General features: G+C 36.1%; 1 protein-coding gene and 1 long non-coding RNA gene across 4 annotated transcripts in view; one reads left to right on the forward strand and one right to left on the reverse strand.

Annotated features, from left to right (window-relative positions):
• LOC128263928 (G protein-coupled receptor kinase 1) overlaps positions 1 to 16,513 on the forward strand; it is a 453,272-nt gene that overhangs the window by 145,852 nt on the left and 290,907 nt on the right. The window contains exon 1 of one of the 3 annotated variants that reach the window (XM_052999202.1): positions 3,740 to 3,783. The exons of the other annotated variants lie outside the window; for them this stretch is intronic. The gene's annotated coding sequence lies outside the window, so the exon portion shown is untranslated. Of the gene's footprint in view, positions 1 to 3,739; positions 3,784 to 16,513 lie in introns of those variants that run through there. 3 annotated transcript variants of the gene reach the window in all.
• The window catches only part of LOC128263935 (uncharacterized), a 30,787-nt gene continuing 20,981 nt past the window's right edge, over positions 6,708 to 16,513 (reverse strand). The window contains exon 3 of the long non-coding RNA XR_008268590.1: positions 6,708 to 7,529. This is a non-coding gene — a long non-coding RNA (uncharacterized LOC128263935). The remainder of the gene's footprint in view (positions 7,530 to 16,513) is intronic.

Consider the following 16,513-nt stretch of genomic DNA (forward strand, 5'->3'; position numbering starts at 1 on the left):
AATTGCATATACATGAAAATATGAAATATTTTAGTAGATAAGGTTTTAAATGAAGCAAATATAATGTTAACATAGTTTTGAGAATTTATATTGATCTATCCCTTCCCTTTTCTTATACCCTTGCAGAGGGTCTTATAATTTCAGTTTGCAAGGCAGTGAAGGAGACATTTCCGACCCTATAAAGTATATATATTCTTGATCAGCATCACAGGAGAGTGGATCTAGCCATGTCCGTCTGTCCGTCTGCTTCTACGCAAACTAGTCTCTCGGTTTTAAAGGTGTCTGCATAAAACGGAACGATCCGGATCGGACGACAATAGCATATAGCTCTCATAGGAACAATCGGAAAAATAAATGAAAAAAAAAATATAAGTGCTGTTTGCTAATTTTTTTTTTGTTCTTCGGCATAAAGTAAGTGTTAAAAAGTTTAGAATTACGGTTTAAATTTTATCATAATCGACATAATCGACTATAACATAGAGCTACCATGAGATCAATAAAAAAAAATTTTTTTTTTAATGTAAGTTTTTTTTGTAATAGTTTTTAAAAATTCTTTTTGACTTATTAATATTTTGACAGTTCAGAAATACGCTTTTGACTTTATTAAAATCGGAAAACGAAATCATAAAACTGCCATAGGGACTATCGAATAATTGAGCTGCAAATCATCATAGCTTCAATGTTTTTAAACATATACGCAAAAAAATCATAATTTTAATGTTTTCAAGAATATTTAATTTTTGCAAAGCTGCAAGGGTATATGAACTTCGGCTTGCCGAAATTTGCCTCCTTTCTTGTTTTATATTGCTGTTGATGGTGGTTTTGGCCGATTTTTTGTTTTTGTTTCGATATTTCAAGCTGAAGCAAAAGGATAAATATGGTAAAATAACTTTGCCACAATTTGTTCACTGTGGATCTGGGAATCCAAAAAATAAATACAAGCTGCAGTATCTACTGCTCCGTAGAATCGACGTTGAGGAACCCCAAAAACAGACTGCCGATGATTTGCGACGATACTCCAGGAGCTAAAGCAGTTGTCTGTGTCGATCGATGGTGTCGGAAGCTGCTTAGAAATCGATGAGCGTTTTTTTTTTTTAGGAATTTTGCTGAAATCCTGTCTATTCCAGGGGCCTTGCCATTCTTGCTCATGCTTATCGCTGCTTCCACTTCTGTTTGCCGGTTAGATTTTTTCATTGCAGTTTTGATAGTGATGGCCATGGGCATTTGATTCAAAAAAGTTTTAGGAAATATCTGGACGTCTTTAATATGATTGTGCCACATGCCATTATTAAGGTAAAAAATCTTGGAAATATCTTAAGGAGATCAAGCTGCGCATTAATTTGTACCATTCGGCGTCCAATGACACCGACAAATTTGCGGTTCCCTTTTGCACCTAGATCTGCTTGCGTACCTTTCAGCTGCCCACCGGTTACTTAAAAAGGGCATGTAGTCTATAACAGTGTCCTCCAGAAGAAGATGAAAAAAATAAATAAGTTTATAAAAACTAAAACTTAGTACGGTAAAAATATTTTAAAATTGTAGTTTTCAGAACATGGAAATAGGTTAACCGTTAAGCGGCTTGTTCATTCTATGCAGTCAATAACAGTCGTCATCTAGATTCCAAACTGTTCGGACGTTTCCTATTGTTCCAAGTGCAAAACAGAAGTCACAGCTAGCCGCTGTTCACCATTTTGCCATATTGCTTGTGTTGACTTGCAGGCAGAGGTGGCGAAAATTGTAACAAACTCGCCGAATATTTTGTGGCAATGCGATAGTTGTGTGGAAGCGAATGATTCGCTATCCAAAACTGACGAACTGGATGCCAAAATGAAAAATCTTGAGCGCTTGTATCAGAGCCTTAAATCCAAATTTCTGAAGGCATTTCGGAAACAAAGGAATATTTTTTGGCCGAACCAAAATATTCATTGCAAACCTCGTTAGCCAAGGGCTGCCATTTTATTCGCTCAACAATTGTATGCGGCTACTGCAGCCTCGGCACCGTCGTAATTTAATTTAATTTAATTTAATTTAATTTAATTTAATTTAATTTAATTTAATTTAATTTAATTTAATTTAATTTAATTTAATTTAATTTAATTTAATTTAATTTAATTTAATTTAATTTAATTTAATTTAATTTAATTTAATTTAATTTAATTTAATTTAATTTAATTTAATTTAATTTAATTTAATTTAAATTTTCTAATTTCTGGACTCTAATCTCAAAAGTTTATTTATCCTATCTTTTATATTTGAGAGATCTAACATCATTTTCTCATAATGGTTCTTCTTGAAGTAGTCATGATCGACTACTCCAATTTGAACCAAAACCGAATGATTTTGAACACATTCGGACCTTAATTCCTCATACTGTTTCAAAAATTCGAATGATAGACTAGGTAGCTCTCGAAGGGTATGAATTAGTTTTGTAATTTCTACTTGCCTTTTTATTAAGGCAATAGTTTCAGCGGACAACATGGTTTTGGCTTTAGTTTTGTATATGTATATATATAAAAATAAATTGCTGTTCGTTAGTTTTGCTAAAACTCGAGAGCGTCTGAACGGATTTATCTTTTCTTAATATTAAAATGCTCGTAACTTATAAAAATAAATTTTTAGATTAACTTAGCTGGTGTCTTTGTTGTCGTCACTGCCGTTGTCGCCGTTGTAGTTGTTTTAGCTGATGCTGTTGTTGCTGATGCGCTTGTTGTTGCGGCTGTTGTTGCGGCTGTTGTTGCTGATGGTCGTTGTTTTAATTAATAACTTTTTTTTTGTTGTAAAGCCCCGAAAAAAGCCTCAAAATAAAATTGTTCGATGACAATTTATTATATATATATTTTTTTTATTTCACAAAATTTTTTTATTTTTTTTATTATTTTTGAAAATTGCTTTAAACAATAAGGACTCTTATTTGTCCTTTTGCTTTTAAATTTATACTCTGTTTCTTACCATAAAGGGGAAAACAAGAGTCAATTAAGGGGCTGGCTTTTCTCTAAGTCTCTTACCACTGGTGGGGGAAAACTGTAGAATTGCTCGAAGGACCAAAATGTTAAGGATAGTAAATAAATACAACCTTTTTGTTTGAGTTCTGTATTGAAACTGTTTCATTTTATTTAAAACTTCTTGACAAGAAACTTATGTGAAAATCTTATTCTAATCTTAGCTATGGTCTACGCAGAGACCTAATCTTTTTAGTCTGGGCGGGGGAGTTTTTTATTTTGCCCCCCCGCACAAGAACTCTCGGTGAAGGCACATCTGGGAGCGATAATATTAGATAGCTCAAGTGGCCTGCTGTTACAGATTACAAGTGTATTTGAAAAACTGAACCCTTGTCGGGTCCCAGATCGTAAATTATGGCTCTTGATCGAATTACACAGTTCTACATGACATGTGCAGAGCTCATTAAATCTTAGACATAATATTTATCAGTGTTCGTCTGAACAGTCGGTCTGTCCGTCTCTATGAACGTCGAGATCTCGGAAACTACAAAAGCTAGAGTTTTCGGATTTGGCATGCAGACTCTAGTCTTTCCTACTTTCCACTTAGCTTCTAGTGTTGTCTATGCAGCTCGATAAATGGCGCCACCAAAACTTTGATTGTAACTTACTTTGAAGTTAGTTGACTGAGTAACGGGTATCTAATAGTCGGAAAACTCGACTATAGCGTTCTCTCTTATTTTTCTTAGCTACGTACTTTTACACAAAATTTTTTTCGTTTTAGGTAACACAAATGTGACAGTTTTTGGTAATACATAATTCTTATTTGCATTACCAGGATCGCCAGGTAATCCGGACGTTAAGTCCACATGAGGTGTTGGGGCCACTAATTTATTTTTTTTTTGACAAGGAAAGCGGAGGAAAGCGATTAACTCCATTATTCGGCACATTGACACGAGATAGTTAGAAAGAACACAGGAGTGCGGGAGCGAAACACCGATTAACTCCGATATTAGGCACCAATAAATGAGAAAGACAGGGAGGTTTTGACAATCCAAACAGCTCCTCAACGATGCTCAACTTCTCAGAGAGAAATTCAGAGAAAAGTTTATGTAAACATTAAAACGGTTACCGTTCCAACAGCGGCTAACGACTGAGAGCAAGAGAAAAGAAAACTAAAAAGGGAAGCAAGAGAAATGCGATAACAACAAATTAAGCACCAAATCAAATGTTCAAAATTATTTTATTTAATTAATGCAAATTAATCACAATGCACACGAGATGCGAACAGAAAGTTGTTATTAATACCTAAAAGCGTTCTGTTATTAAAAAAGTTTGAATGTAATCCCGGTGTCCAAAATTATACTAATAATCTAATAATTATATATTTATTCTTATAATAGTTTTTAAGAGTAACTCAAGTTTAGCTATGTTTCTGATAACACCATCTCTTTTAGAAGTAGAGTGTGCCTATTACGACCTTTTGTGTGTCTTTCCAATATTTATAAATTCCTATTCTAATGCAAATCGTTTCAAATACTAATATGGTGATCAGTCTCTTATATATTCTTATAAACAAATACAGGGTCTTAGGATTGTCCACATAAATGCCCAAAAGCCTAGTAAGAAAAATGGATGAGTTTAGAGAGTTATTTGTGGGATCTCATGTTGATGTAATTTGTGTGTCAGAAACTTGGTTTGTCAACGGCTCTAGTGATGTCGCGTTTGTGTGTGATGGGTTCGTGTTGTTTAGGGCTGGGTGAGCCATGCCGATGGCGTAACCAAATATGTCAATAAGAAATTTACCAGTCAAGAGGATAGTACTGTTGAATCTGCTTTCATTCAGATTACTGATCGAAAATTTAAGAATAAAGCTCTTATCTGCTGCATATGACTTTATGATAACGCTTGCAAACAGCATTTTCTTGTTTACAATGATTTTAATTCAATAGGACTGAAAATAGTCAACATTCACGCACCTGATTATTTTACAAATACCTGTAGCACCTTGTCGAAAGTCCCTTTTATATGGGACCAAATCCTGCTTTTTCGAAACATGACCTGATATTTATGACGTATGATTTTATCTCTGACAACCCCCCACCTGTAATAAGCTATAGGGACTATAAGGCAATTAATTATGTCAACTTGCAGGCTGAATTTCACAGTTACGACTGGACCCTCATTTACAAATTGACTACTGCTGAAGATCAACTATTACTCTTAAACTCTAATATTGGACAACTATTTGAGAAATGTGTCCCAGTAAGACCTAAACTTCTAAGCCAGCAGCTAAGACTTGACTTACTTCAGATATAAAGGGTCTAATTCGATTGCGTGACGCAGCCTATAATAAGCTCTGGAAACGATATCGAACTGAATAATTGTAAAATATTTTTAAAGAAATTAGAACTGACGACACGAGAAAGATAGCAGTCTCCAAACGTAGGTTTTATAATAATAAATTTGGAATTGCACATACGTCTGGGTAGGTTTTGAAGGATGGGCTAACAAACTCAGGCTGCTAGGTCAGACATAGATGTGGATGCTCTCAATGAAAAGTTTGCTTGATGTAATTCTTTTAGTCCGCCCCAAAATATGTACCTGAACTCGGCAACCATCTAATATTATATTTTTAGCTTTATGTGTGCCCGTCCAAGTGATGTTCTAGAATTTTTACTAAGTGTAAACCCAATGCAGAAGGTCGGGATACATAAGCCCCCATTTTCTAAAAAACAAAAAAAAAAATATAATTATAATTTAATTTACCACATCTCCCATATCTTAAACACTAGATTAACCACATCTACGTTCCCCGAAGCGTGGAAAATGGCAAAGATACTTCCGATTCCTATGGTAAAACCAAAAATGATTTTCGACCCATCTCTATCCTTCCATTTCTGTCCAAGACAAATGAACAACTAGTTTCCTAGCAAATTCAATCATACCTGGAAAACAACCTTATATTCAACAACAAGCAATCTTTGTTCAAAAGAATAGAAGCTGTAATTCTGCTATCTTAAAGATTTCGGAAGAAATACGCCAACAGATTGATGAAAGTTAAGTGGCACTTTTAACCTTACTCGACTTTAGCAAAGCTTTTGACTCTATTGACCATGTGCTTTGTATCAAACTGCGAACGCTTTATAATTTTTCTCCATGAGCAATAAAGCTTTTCCAAACTTATCTAACAAACAGACTGCAGGCAGTTGTTTCGGGGAATATGAAATCTGATCTTCCTAAATGTTTGTCTGACTGTGATGTACAACTTTATGCAGATGATGTCCAGCTTTATGTAAGTCGTCCCTTAGGCCAAAATAATGAATGTATTACAGTCAGCAACTATGAAATCCAAAAAATAAGTAAGTGGGCGGAGGTGAACGAGCTGCATTTTTATCCTAGTAAAGCAATATGCCTATTTATTTACAAAAGATCCATAAACTCAAGTTTGCTCAATAAAGTGAATGTTAACAATATATCTATTATGTTGAAAGGATCAAAAATGTCGGCATAACTGCACGTTGACATGAGATCATCAAATTACTAAGGCCACGAGGAAAACTTATGCTACACTCAGGCAGCTGTCACAGAATATCAGAATGTTAGTAGCCAAAACCTGTGTAATACCAACTCTTTTTTATGGCATATTTTAAACAAGTAAAAAATAATAAAATACTTTTATATTTTTGTAAAGGTAAATGGAACAAATTAAAAATCCGAATTTTTTGTTTAAATGTTATTTTAATGATAATAATTTTAAATTTTAATTGCACCAATATCTTGGATTAAAAAGAATTGTTTAAAGACAATAACAATTGTTAAAGACAATTAAAATTACACTGCGAATCATTAAAAAATAAATCAACCAAAGATCACTAAACATAACATTTAAAACAAGTATCCTAAAAGCCCGCTCCCCTTAAAAGCAATCGTCGGTAGGGTATGCGGGCACCAACCGCTCGCAAAACATCGACAAGAGCTGATTTAGTTTGAAGTTTTCTCAACCACTGAAGAGCAGTCGGTGTTTCAAGTGACACGACTGCGATATGCCCTGTTCCCATCTCAGTGGACTGATTTCTATAAATTCGAATACATACATATATGTAAAACATTTTACTGCTACCACTGATTTGAATTTGCAAACAAAAATAAAATGTATGCTGAAATATTAAAAAAATATATTATAACATATAATATTCATATTTTTATCATAACCCAATAGTAAATACGCCCATATTCTTAGGGTACCAAGTTTGAAAAGTGGCAAAAGACAAAATATTCTTGATGCGCCGAAATGAAATAAACGCACACATGCTCCAGTGTTTGAGAATGTGTGATCACGCATACATACAAAGACGAATTCAAGCGTAGGGCAGCCTTCTTCAAAAAGCGCCTCTCTGCGACTGAACGACTGAACTCGTGCAATGAGTGCGCGAGCATAAAAATGAGAAAAAGAATGAGAGAGCAAAAAACCCGAACGCACACGAAGTGCGGGGACCTGCTGCTGTGAGCACGGGGGACCTCCCGCGATACTTTTTTTTGTGTCCAAATGCCTTGTATGAAATGACCAGTCTATATGTTGTATGGTTAGTGCTTAAATTCAAGACCATTGTATACCTATGAAAATGAAATTGATCAAGATGAAGTCCTAACACCAGGACATTTCTTGATTGGTAGACCACCGCTAGAAATAGTTGAACCAATTGAAAATGAGAGAATTGGGAATTTAGACAGGTGGAAACTAATCCAGAAAATTAAAAGAGATTTCTGGGTTAAGTGGAAAGAGGAGTATTTACATACTCTGCAACAGAGGCACAAATTTAAGAGAGACAGTCCTAATATAGAAGAGGGACAAATTGTGTTATTAAAAGATGAGAATACTCATCCAGCCAGATGGCCAATAGGCAAAGTAGAAAGGATCCACAAGGGCAAAGATGAAAAGGTCAGAGTGGTAGAAATAAAAATAAAAGATGGATTTGTAACTTGAGAAATCACTAAAATTTGTCCTTTAGAAGGAATTAAGTCTGTGGACAAAGTTGAATCTGACCCTGAAGAAACAAAACCTGAAAGACGAACAAGAGGTACATTGAAAATATCGAAACTTTCTTTTATAATGGCTTTGTTATTATGTATATTGTGTCAATTCTCTTACGCTTTAGCTAAAGTTGATCAGCCAAAATATGCAATTGAGAAAATAAACAAAACTTCGGCTAGATCCAATGGGTGACGTAGAGATTGTAGCCTTCTCTTGGAATTTAATTATATTTTATAATATGGACGCTTATTTCGAGATGATTAAAAAAGGTAAAGATTTAATCCCAAAAATGAGAGTAATTTGCGAAAGGCTTCTTAGTTTTGAGGATCAGTGTCTTTTAGTTCTCAATAACACAGAAAGGCAGATCTCAGACTTAGAAGAAAATAATAAACTTTTTATGGCTCAGGGGAAATCAAGAAATAAACGAGCTCCGTTTGGATTTATGGGATCGCTTTATCACATTTTATTTGGGATAATGGATGAAGACGACAGGATACAAATGGAGGACATGAAAAACTTATTAAGCAATCAACATAGTTTTAATGAGTTAAGTAGGAAACAAACTTCCTTAGTTGATTCTACGACTAATGTTTTGAAAAGAACGACTGAAGAAGTTAATTTAAACTTTAAAGGAATGAATAAAAGAATTGAGAACATGACGGCGGTATTGCAGGAATCTTATTATGTGTACAAGGAGTCCATCAACTTCTTCATGATAACAAAACAATTAAGTAACATTATAGATGAATGCGAAAAGATTCAATCCGGAGTCATAAGCCTGTTAATTGACATCAATCATGGTCGACTTAATACTAATATATTGAAACCTAGTCAGTTGAAAAGTAAGATTTCCCAAATAAAAGACAGTTTGTCAGAGAATTTAGTTCTGCCAGGAAAAAGAACAGGTACAGAATTAAAAGAGGTTTATACTTTACTCACGGCTAGGGGGTTATTTGTAGATAAAAAGTTAATTATCAATGCAAAAATACCTTTGTTTGAAAGACATGCTTCGGTGCTTTATAAAATTATCCCAGTACCAGTTAGGCTAGATGAACGTATGATTACAGTACATGTCGATTCTCAGTACTTAGTTTACAATTTTGAAATAGATGCTTATCACCTGATGACAGAACCAACCATTAATAAGTGTCAAAGATGGCAATCTAATAAAAGGGTTTTTAAAGGAAGTTGGCCTTGGAGTAGTGCTAACGATAATATTATAATTGTGAGCATAAGCCTCTCAAAGCAAACAAGCAATCAGATTGCAAATATAAATCAGTGATTGAGAGTAAATCATATTGGGTCGAGTTAGAAAAGAAGAGCAGTTGGCTTTTAACCATTCTAAGGCTAGAATTCAGTGCAGCAACTCGAAAATAGAAATAGTGGATTTACTGCAGATTGTACTGCTCGAACTGATGGCAAAATATTAGTTGCCCAACACAGTATTCAGCTAGAAGATCAGGGAACATTTTCTGTGTCTTATATTGGAGAGGTTACTGATGTACCGAAGATAGTTTGGAACCAGCTCGATTTGCCCTTAATAAATCATACTGATGAAATTAATCGATTAACACAAGAAATACAATATTTAAAGACTCACAAGTTAGAATTAAAGGAATTAGACTTCCATCATGTAACTGGACATGCTTCTTTAATTTTGGCAATTATTATAATATTGCAATTGAATCAATTATGTAATTACAACACATACACCACAGTTTGCCGGCCCTTGCCAGAATGTTCAGACGAACATGTAATTAAGATTAATTCCATTAAGAGCCATAATTTACGATCTGGAACCCCGCAAAGGGGTTCAGTTTTTCAAATACACTTGTAATCTGTAACAGCAGGCCACTTGAGCTATCTAATATTATCGCTCCCAGATGTGCCTTCACCGAGAGTTCTTGTGCGGGGGGGCAAAATAAATAACTCCCCCGCCCAAACTAAAAAGATTAGGTCTCTGCGTAGACCATAGCTAAGATTAGAATAAGATTTTCACATAAGTTTCTTGTCAAGAAGTTTTAAATAAAATGAAACAGTTTCAATACAGAACTCAAACAAAAAGGTTGTATTTATTTACTATCCTTAACACCGACAGTCGGACAGACGGACGGGCAGAGAAACGGACATGGTTAGATCGACTCGGCTATTGATCCTGATCAAGAATTTCTATACTTTATATGGTCGGAAACTCTTTTTACTACCTCTTACATACTTTTCAACGAATACAATATACACTTTTACTCTACGAGTAACAAGTATAAAAATAATAGTTTAAAGAAAATTGGAAATCCCGTTAAAGAGCCATCCCCATCGCCTTCTTCTTCATCTTCTATCTCAAATACTAGCATTTATTTTTTTCCTATCAAAATACAAGAGGCTTACTTAGAGAGTTGACTGAATTGTGCTCTGATAGTTTTTCATTTGTATCCCATGTTATTGTGTTTACAGAAACCTGGTTAAAACCATAGACTCTCAGCTCCTACACAATTTATAGGCTTGATGGTCCTTTCAGACGAGGAGGGGAAGTTTTAATTGCTGTTGACTCGAACCTCAAGTCTAAATTACTAACTTTTCATGAAATGAATGACATCGAATTTCTGGTTATAAAATTTGCGTTCCCCGGTTGTTAATTGCGCATACATTCCGCCATTTTCTGAGTTTCCAATTTATGCGAACCACCTTTCCATTATACAGTCCATTTGAAATAAACTGTCATAAAGAGATCAGATAATAATTTCATGTGATTTGAATATATTTAATGCAAATTGGTCCCCGGACGCAATAGCCAATATTTTACATCCTTTAGCGCAGCATTACTTTATTGAGGGCTTACTTGACATTGCACTACCTTAAGTAAACCATGTTCAGAATTCTTTAGGACTTGTGTTTTCTTTCAAATCCAGAAGGCGTTTGTGTTTTGGGAACCTTGCCACACAAGCAACCTGAAGATCCCAGCTTTAGAGCTGACTATTTATGTAGAAACAGAGTTAAAGGATAACTTTGAAAAGTCTGTGAAACGAATCCACTGTTTTCGTAAGAAAAACTTTGGTCGCTTAAATACTTGTATATCTGGCTTTGAATAGTCCGAACTTTATTCGTGCACTAACATAGCTGAGCTCATTAATATATTTTATAATGCATTGAACTCTTTATTCCACAAATGTTTTCCGTTACACTATCCGTCTAGCTCCAATAAACCTCGATGGTTTAATAAACAGTTGTCAAATCTAAAAAAATGTTAAGACCCGTATTTATAATAAATATAAAGTGGTTCGCAAGCCGCCTTTTTCAGATTTAAGTCTGCGTCGAATTTTACCGTGCCTAACGCCCAGTGTTATAATAGCAAGCTTTCAAAAGATAAAACAGTTTTATAATATGGATAGCACTAAGCGTAATTTTGCCACTTTCCCAGCATCGCTATCGTATCAATCTTATTCATATGCCATAACCAGGTCTGACTAATCTTTTGCCCGAATTTAGGTGAAAACTCCGTTCTCGTTGGTCTGCAAAGGGTAATTAGGGGTTTCAAATGATCTTCTAACATGGATTTTCAGTTATCTGGGTGGTGGACACAACGAGTCCTTTTTAAAAGCTATGTCGCTAAAACGATTCAAGGTACTTCATGCGTCTCACAAAGAGCCACCATGGCCCATTGCTATTTACATTACTTATTATTAACTAGTCTTGACAAGTCGCGTGTCCTCATGTACGCAGATGTCGTTAAGTTATGCCTGCAACATATCGATATTTTCCTCTGTTCAGAATTAGAAAAATGTTGTGGTGTTGTGAAAATCTATTGAACTTAAATAGCACAGTCAAAAATATGCCAAGTATACGCTAGGTAGTTGTGAGTTGACAAGAGTTAGACATATTGATAACCTTGGCGTCCTCTTAAACCCAAAACTGAAGTTTTCTAACCAAGCTTGGATTCATAAAATGGTGGTCTAAGGAATTTGATGATCCCTATGTCACAAAGACTTTGTTCATTTTACTAGTTCGTCCAATTCGAGAGTATTGCTCACCAGTTTGGAGTCCCCAATATAGTGTAAATATAGGCCGGATAGAGTCTGTGCCTTAATTGGGATGCAAACCTAATCTTACCATCTTACTCTAGTAGACTTCTTTTAATTCATTTACCAACTTTATCCAATCGTAGAACGATACTGGGTCGCCTAAATTTATCTGCGCCTAATTACTAAAGCATTAATCATGTCATACTTAGCACGAAATTAGTATGTTGTATTTTGTTTCTTTTGTATTTTTAATTAGTCGCTTTTCTTTTACCTCTCGCGAGGTGACAAGCATAGCGAGCACTGCTTGGTGTCGTAAGGTCCACTTGTTTGTACTGACCATAGTGCATCAACGTCCAAATTAAAAAAACGACATCAGCAACCAGTGAAGCCTTTGCTCTCTCTTTTACGCGGAATGGTGGTGGTGGCGCTTTTTTATGCTCCATTTACATCGCTCTTAAGTTCTGACATATCGTACAATGATTCTGATGGATTGGTCTGATAAAGTCTGAATATTTAAATATTGAAGGTCAATTTGAGGGTTCATGTTTTTAATCTGTTGCCTCCGTTGCTTCCGTTGTCTACGTTGCCTCCTCTGAATCCACCTGAAGTGAGTTATCCCATTCTGCGCCCGATTCAGTCGGTGACGGTCTCGAAAAACGTTGCTCCTGTTATTGTGAGTACATCCCCTCTAAATATCTTTTTCCAAAACAGCTCGGACATGCGAACAAAGGCTGAACAAGTTTATTTGGCCATCTCTCATTGCGAGTTTGATGTTATGCACTAGTTGAAATCTGGCTCAACGGGAGCCATTATTCTAATAATGTTTTCGACTTCAACTTTGTGGGGAGTTGAACAAGTCCCCACAAATGAAAGCAACCAGTCAAGTAAACACGCAAGCAGTGGCCTACCGAATGCCAGTTACGCGGAGATTTTGCCCGTATTACCGGAAGTGCGGAGAGAAAGTGCGGTACGTGTGCACAGAAAGGGACAGGAAGAGTCCGAGACAGATGGCAACAGGAGAGAGCGTGGGATAAACACACAGCTCGAGGTAGAGAATGAATTCGGCAAGAAACTTTTGCCCGTGAGACTGCTGATCCTACAAGGAGTGGTAGACTCTCTAGTGCTAGGATGGACATTCTCCCAGGAGTCGGCGTATCCAACTAGCCGAGCGCCGGATCACCATGAAGGACGACAAGCCAATCAAGCAAAGGTACTACCCAAAGGGGAAATCATGGCAAAAGTCGACAAATTCCTACATATGGGAAGCATAGAGCACTCAAGAATCCCTTACAGCTCCCCGATCGTAATGGTGAGAAAGAAGACAGGCCAATGAAGACTGTGTGTCGATTTGGGGCAGATCAACGCCAAGACGATAAAATACGCATTCCCAACGCCAAGGATAAACTACATACTGGACCAACTCAGGGAAGCCAGATATATAAGTAGCCTGGATATGAAAGACGGCTACTGGCAAATTCCCCTTGAAGGAAAGGACAGGCAATTCACAGCATTCACGTGCGCAAAGGCACGAAGTGGGCATGAACTCCAAATCACCAGCAGGCCTTTGAAAAAGTATAGGCAAGACTAGTGGCCGACCCCGTACTGGCTTGCCAGGAACTGGCTTGCCAGGATTTCGAGAAACCATTCGTGTTACAGACAGACGGTTAACGCAAGGAACAGAGAACTGCGCAAAAGTCATATCATTTTCATGCTGGACCCTGAATGGCGCGGAAAAAACTACTCCACCACCGCACTATGGTCTAAAAGTCAACATTAGGCATAAACTCTAAAAACAAACCTAAAATACTAAAATTTTTCACAAAAGTTTCGGAGACTAAAGTAGAATTTGGAAAAAAATGGTTTGCCAGTTTGACAACGCCTTCCCAACGCCCCTATACAAACCACATAACAAAAAACAAATCCATGCATAGCGTATTTCTTAAAAAAAAAAATTGTCAATTATATGATTTTTATAATAATTAAACAAAATTTTCGTGTCAATAATTTCCTTTTTTATGATTTTGAAATTTTCAGAAATCATCATCATTTATTTCAGTTCACCACATCAGTCTGCATAGTTGAATTCCGACACGATGTTTTGCGTGAAGGATCGACGTGATTTTCCAATTAGAATTTCGGCAAGATACAAAATTTCAACGTCTTTAGTAATAATAATGTTTACGCTGCTTAGACAAAAACAAAAGCGACAAAAGCAAGTTCATCCAACACCATTAATTTTCCCGACGACTTCCGAAAGTCGATGCCAGTCGCTGCTCCGACTTACGCCCATAACTGTAAACAACAGCAAAGCAGCAAGCAATAAAACGAAAACAAGCGACGCTTGCTGCTTTCTGAATTTTGTCGCTTTCTGATTTTTGCATTTGTTTCGACTGCGACTTATGCTTTTCCAGGAGCAGAAGCAACAGCTCATTTTAAAAAGTCGCAAGCAGTCAAAGCGGCAAAAAGCTTTAAAATTTTCGGTTTTGCTACTTCGTTTGCAGTTTTTTAAACACTTTAATAAACACAGTTCACGATCAAAACCGTATGTTCTTATGTCATTTCAATATTAAAAAAAAAATTCTCTAATTTTGATGTATTTTTGATCGTTTTCGGCCATCAAGGTCTCATTTTATAATACTTTAACATTGCTTTTGTATTTCCACTATTTGGTGTTCAGTTAGTCAGCCTTCTCTTCTTCTTTTTGTCTTACAACATTTAACTGCATCTTTTTTGCGTTTGTTCTCTTTCCAAACTTCTCAAATCGCTGCATGGGTGAACTATTTACCCTTGCAACAAGTATTTTTTTTGAAAAGGGGCAAAAACTATTAAAATAAATTGACTCTTTAGTAATTTTTTAAACACATTTGATTAATACCTTGAAAGCGTTTGGAGGCGTTTGGAGGCGTTTGGAGGTACAGTTTGAAGTACAGTTTGCCTGCCGAGCATTTAGGAAATTCCTCAGCAAGATGCGCATTAAAAAACAAATTACATCAATATGAGATCCCACAAATAACTCATCCATTTTTCTTACTAGGCTTTTGGGCGTTTATGTGGGCAATCCTAAGAGCCTCTGTTTGTTTACATAGAATATTAGTATTTGAACACACAAAGGGTCGAAATAGGCACACTCTACTTCTAAAAGATTTAGTGTTATCAGAAACCTGGCTAAACTTGAGTTACTCTTAAAAACTAATATAAGAATAAGTGTTTTAAAGTAATATGTTTAGTTAAGAAATAAGTTTATGTTCCATCAAGGGATAAATTAAATAACATAACCGTTCCGGTATGACTCTTCTATTTCCTCGCCGAATTTTTATTGATTCACAAATTGGTGGCTTGCGGCTGCGCTGCCAGCTAATCTCGGCAGCGGCCAGCAGAGGCTTCTATGTAACAATTCTATGCTCATATATAAACGAGAGCGCGAGAGAAGTTGTATTAGCATGTATATGTATCCATTGTAGTTGTCTGCACTCAAGCTAAGGGAATTCGCTGCCACTTGCGCTTCCCAAAGGTTGAGTTCTAAGGCACCTTCATAGTTTTGTGTATTTGTTGAAGTACAGTGGGTACTCACTACAATAATACATGCAAATTAAGCTTGTCACTAGTAATTTTGTTAAAAAAAAAATATTTTTTATTTTATGTAACTTGGTGTTAAACCTTTTTATTTTACACTTTACAATTTAATTTTATTGCCACTTAAGCAACCTGAATTTCTCAGCTTTAGAGCAGACTATTGATGTAAGATAATTTTGAAAAGTCTGTGAAACGAATCCACTGTTTTCGTAAGAAAAACTTTGGTCGCTTAAATACTTGTATATCTGGCTTTGAATAGTCCGAACTTTATTCGTGCACTAACATGGCTGAGCCCATTAATATATTTTATAATGCATTGAACTCCTTATTCCACAAATGTTTTCCGTTACACTATCCGTCTAGCTCCAACAAACCTCGATGGTTTAATAAACAGTTGTCAAATCTAAAAAAATGTTAAGTCCCGTATTTATAATAAATATAAAGCGTGTGGTTCGCCAGCCGCCTTTTTCAGATTTAAGTCTGCGTCGAATTTTACCGTGCCTAACGCCCAGTGTTATAATAGCAAGCTTTCAAAAGATAAAACAGTTTTATAATTTGGATAGCACTAAGCGTAATTTTGCCGTCGACAAATTCCTACATATGGGAAGCATAGAGCACTCAAGAATCCCTTACAGCTCCCCGATCGTAATGGTGAGAAAGAAGACAGGCCAATGAAGACTGTGTGTCGATTTGGGGCAGATCAACGCCAAGACGATAAAATACGCATTCCCAACGCCAAGGATAAACTACATACTGGACCAACTCAGGGAAGCCAGATATATAAGTAGCCTGGATTTGAAAAACGGCTACTGGCAAATTCCCCTTGAAGGAAGTGGCAGGCAATTCACAGCATTCACGTGCGCAAAGGCACGAAGTGGGCATGAACTCCAAATCACCAGCAGGCCTTTAAAAAAGTATAGGCAAGACTAGTGGCCGACCCCGTACTGGCTTGT

Source organism: Drosophila gunungcola, unplaced genomic scaffold (genome assembly GCF_025200985.1).
Source record: "Drosophila gunungcola strain Sukarami unplaced genomic scaffold, Dgunungcola_SK_2 000028F, whole genome shotgun sequence".
NCBI classification, from domain to species: Eukaryota; Metazoa; Arthropoda; class Insecta; order Diptera; family Drosophilidae; genus Drosophila; species Drosophila gunungcola.